At 44.0% G+C, this 4,851-nt stretch overlaps 1 non-coding gene across 1 annotated transcript; it reads left to right on the top strand.

The window, feature by feature from the left end:
- The first annotated feature begins 760 nt into the window (after window positions 1-760).
- Window positions 761-842, top strand: trnas-aga (transfer RNA serine (anticodon AGA)). The gene has a single exon. It is a non-coding gene; the product is annotated as a tRNA-Ser (tRNA).
- Window positions 843-4,851: the final 4,009 nt, after the last annotated feature.

The raw sequence follows: 4,851 nt of genomic DNA, 5'->3' as shown, positions 1-4,851 counted from the left end.
ATAGATGCAGGTGCTGGAAATCTGAGCCATAAACGAAAATTGTTTGTGCAGCGGAGCATGACTGGCAACAGAAACGTCGACTCTCCTGCTCCTCGGATGCAGCCTGACCTGCTGTGCTTTTCCAGCATCACTCTGATCTAAAGTCAGGTTTCCAGCATCTGCAGTCCTCACTTTTGCCTAGTTTCTTCAGTGTCTCTGGTTCCCAATTCAAGAAGTCCATCTCTAGCGGTTTCATGTTTGTACCTCCGTGCTGAGGAGTTGAAGAGTGAAGAAAAGTAACTCACCTCCTCCATCTCTGGGGTAATTAGGGACTGAAAATGAATCGTGTCACATTGAAATATATCTACATGCGAATTAATCTCTGTCTTTTATTGGGAACCATCTCTTTCATTGTAACCATCAGGAAAGACCATTTAGTTCGCCAGAAAAAGAAATGAATATGTCATTAATCTTTGTTTGCTTCAGGTCCGAGAATACTCAGATCAATAGCTCCCTTGCTTACTTCTGCTGGTCATGTTCGCAAAGAGATATGGCAAATTGCCAAGTGTGATTTTCCTTTAAATAAATAATTTTGACTCAGTTTTCCTGCAAATATCTTTTCCTACCTTTGTGCTTTTCTTCTTTTACATTGGTGTCTCGCAGCTTACAAATGACAGCAAAGGTATGAAAGGAGATGGGAGCATTTCGCTCATCAAGTCAACGGTAGCTTTCAATGAGATCACGGCTGATTTGGTCAATGCTCAACGCACCTGCGCCGTCTGTAGTCATGGCCGAGTGGTTAAGGCGATGGATTAGAAATCCATTGGGGTTTCCCCACGTAGGTTCGAATCCTGCTGACTACTTTATGAATGCTTTCCTGCTGGTACAATTTTCGCTCAAAGTTCAGAAAAACTATTTTGTGAACCAGGCCGGTAATTTGATTAGACTTGGGAAACTCGAGTTCTACATCAGAAATGTTCCATATTTAAAACATTATCTCTGTTTCTCTTTCCAGATACACTGCTCGACACATCGGATTTTGCAGCTGTTATTGAACATCCTGAGCAGAAGTGCTGCTTTTCATAAGATTCCTTTCATCCCTGTCCACTGTTCTCTGACTCGGGTCAGTGGCAACACTTCCTCCTGCTCGTCAAAGTGCTCATTCCCCACCGCTCCCTCTCCCATCATTAGAAACAACCGCAGGAAATCGCCACTTAACCATCTTTGTTCCAAAGTGAAACTCATCAGCCTCGGGAATCTCTCCACCAAACGGGACTTCTCATCCATGGACATGGTGCAAGCCAGAGGATTGTGAAGAGATACTGTGAAAATATTGTCAGTTGGCAGTTGAAAAAATGTTTAGGAGTCAAACCATATAATTTAGGCTCCAGCTTTGTAAATCTTGAGAAACTCTTTGGGAAATGGAATCAGAGGAGAATGAAGAAGTGTGAACTGTCGGACCGAGTAGAGGACGGGACATTGACTCTGATGTTCTCGGGACAGGAACTGATCTGAGACATTGAAATCATTCTCGCTCACGTACGTGAGGAATGCAAACTTCATCTGGACTCTGGGACAATGAAAAACTTTGGAACACTCAAGACAATATCCAAATATTTACTGGGATCACTACAGTACGCGTACTATAGATGAGTCATTTTTTGCCCAGTGTGTGCAGGAGGGCTTCCTGACACAGTACGTACACATGCCTTCAAGGGACGAAGCCACTTTCGATTTAGTACTGGGTAACGAGCCTGGCCAGGTTTTAGATTCGGAAGTAGGTGAGCACTTTGGAGACAGCGATCCCAATTCTCTCAGGTTTATTTCGTGATTGAAAGGGATAGGTGTACTCCACGGAGCAAGAGTTTCAGCTGGAGGAAGGGAAATTACGATGCAATGAGGTAAGATTTAGGAAGCGTAGAATGGGGTAGGAAACTGCAGGGCCTGAGCACATTAAAATGTGGAGCTTATTGAAGGAAAAGCTCCTGTGTGTCCTAGATAAGTATGTACCTGTCAGGCAGGGAGGAAGATATAGAACGCGTTAGCCGTGGTTTACTAAGGAAGTGGAATCCCTGGTCAAGAAGAACAAGAAGTCTTATGTTAGGACAAAATGTGAAAACTCAGTTAGAGCGCTCGAGGGTTCCGACGATATCAGGAGAGACCGAAAAAGAGCTGAGAAGAGCCAGGAGGAGTCATGAGACGTTGTTGGCAGATAGGATCAGGGTTAACCCTAAGGCTTTCCATAGGTATGTCAGGAATAAAAGAATGACGAGAGTTAAATTTGTGACAATCAAGGATAATAGTGGGAAGTTGTGTGTGGAGTCAGAGGAGATAGGGGAAGCACTAAATAAATATTTTTCGACAGTGTTCGCTATAGAAAATGAAAATGTTGGCGAGGAAGATACAGAGCTACTTGCGTCTAGATGAGAAGAGATTGAGGTTCACAAGAAAGAGATATTAGAAATACTGCAGAGTGTGAAAATAGATAAGTCAGCTGGGCCGGATGGGAGCGATCTGATTTTGTTTAGCAAATGCACTGCAGGAAGGTACAAATCAAGCTGATGCTTACAACGGCTCGTTTTGAGCCGCTAATTTCAGTGAAGTGGCAGCGCCAATAAAAGGTGTCAAGCATCTCGTCTAATTCCACATCCTGAGCTCGAAATGACCAGAGGTTTCTCGCCGAGTTTCTGCAGGGTCTTGTTTGGACGACACCATGACACTTTTTCACTGGAGTGGATCATGAAATCGCGTCGTGACTGTGAATAAAATGATGGAAACTTCCAACAGAGAAGGAGGCGACCCTGAAGCAGGCAGCTGAGGACAAATGTCTCTCCTTTGCCAGTGAAAGGCACTGCTTCACAAATTGGAAACTTCGAAGTGAAGCAATGTGGGTGATTATCTTCGGAGCTTGTTCACCTTTTTAATTCTGATTCCGTGAAAGTCCATGGCATTACATATCGACATTCTGCCTAGTGCAGGTTTGTCTCTTGGGCCAGTGGCGTAATGGATAACGCGTCTGACTTCGGATCAGAAGATTGTCAGTTCGAGTCCTACCTGGCTCGAGGGGGAATGTTTTGCTTTAACCGTGGTATACGTTGACACACCCCTGAAAAGTTCTCTCGGGACATCTCCTCTGTGCTTCCGCATGTAAAGCTTGCATTTGTCCTATTGTCCGTTTCAAATTCCAGCTCTCCACAACGGACACCTCCGTCAGTTTGGCGGTATCTTCTGGTGTGTCTCCCTCTGTGGATGAAAATGAGCATGAGTTCCTCAAAAGAGTTACAATTCGTTCTACTTCTGTCCCATTATTGTGCAATGTAAGAACATAGGATAACCTCATTGACATTTGACCTGGAAACATTAGAACACACGAGGCTTTGGGCCAAAGTTCGAAACTGCGACTGGAATACATGGCTCTCTGATTAGCCGTAATGCACACTGGCGGAATGGCCTTTTCCCACTTTGTAAATCTTCGAAGACAATTTGAAAAAAATCTGCAACGAAAATGTTCAGACAGGGTGTTTTATTTACACCAAATACGATCGTATCTATCGCCTTGTCTTGTTATTTACTTGTGAGGATTCGGTACTCTCAGCACCGTGGCCCGGATCGTATTCCCGCTCATGGAATGGTTGTATTGTTCAGCAAACATATCGGTGTACCAGTACTTCTGCCGATTTTCCGATGCTGGCAGGTCATTGGTTTTGTCCAAAACATTATGAAGGTTAACATAAAACAAATAGCTGCAGGTGCTGGAAATCTGAGCCAAAAACGAAAATTGTTTGTGCAGCGGAGCATGACTGGCAACAGAAACGTCGACTCTCCTGCTCCTCGGATGCAGCCTGACCTGCTGTGCTTTTCCAGCATCACTCTGATCTAAAGTCAGGTTTCCAGCATCTGCAGTCCTCACTTTTGCCTAGTTTCTTCAGTGTCTCTGGTTCCCAATTCAAGAAGTCCATCTCTAGCGGTTTCATGTTTGTACCTCCGTGCTGAGGAGTTGAAGAGTGAAGAAAAGTAACTCACCTCCTCCATCTCTGGGGTAATTAGGGACTGAAAATGAATCGTGTCACATTGAAATATATCTACATGCGAATTAATCTCTGTCTTTTATTGGGAACCATCTCTTTCATTGTAACCATCAGGAAAGTTCATTTCGTTCGCCAGAAAAAGAAATGAATATGTCACTAACCTTTGTTTGCTTCAGGTCCGAGAATACTCAGATCAATAGCTCCCTTGCTTACTTCTGCTGGCCATGTTCGCAAAGAGATATGGCAAATTGCCAAGTGTGACTTTCCTTTCAATAAATAATTTTGACTCAGTTTGCCTGCAAATATCTTTTCCTACCTTTGTGCTTTTCTTCTTTTATATTGGTGTCTCGCAGCTTACAAATGACAGCAAAGGTATGAAAGGAGATGGGAGCATTTCGCTCATCAAGTCAACGGTAGCTTTCAATGAGATCTCGGCTGATTTGGTCAATGCTCAACGCACCTGCGCCGTCTGTAGTCATGGCCGAGTGGTTAAGGCGATGGATTAGAAATCCATTGGGGTTTCCCCACGTCGGTTCGAATCCTGCTGACGTACGTTATGAATGCTTTCCTGCTGGCACAATTTTCGCTCAAAGTTCAGAAAAACTATTTTGTGAACCAGGCCGGTAATTTGATTAGACTTGGGAAACTCGAGTTCTACATCAGAAATGTTCCATATTTAAAACATTATCTCTGTTTCTCTTTCCAGATACACTGCTCGACACATCGGGTTTCTGCAGCTGTTATTGAACATCCTGAGCAGAAGTGCTGCTTTTCATAAGATTCCTTACATCCCTGTCCACTGTTCTCTGACTCGGGTCAGTGGCAACACTTCCTCCTGCTCGTC

This window comes from Chiloscyllium plagiosum, unplaced genomic scaffold (assembly GCF_037043375.1).
Source record: "Chiloscyllium plagiosum isolate Xiang-an unplaced genomic scaffold, Cpla_swu_hap1 HiC_scaffold_14, whole genome shotgun sequence".
NCBI lineage: Eukaryota > Metazoa > Chordata > Chondrichthyes > Orectolobiformes > Hemiscylliidae > Chiloscyllium > Chiloscyllium plagiosum.
This window is presented reverse-complemented; position numbering and strand designations above follow the sequence as displayed.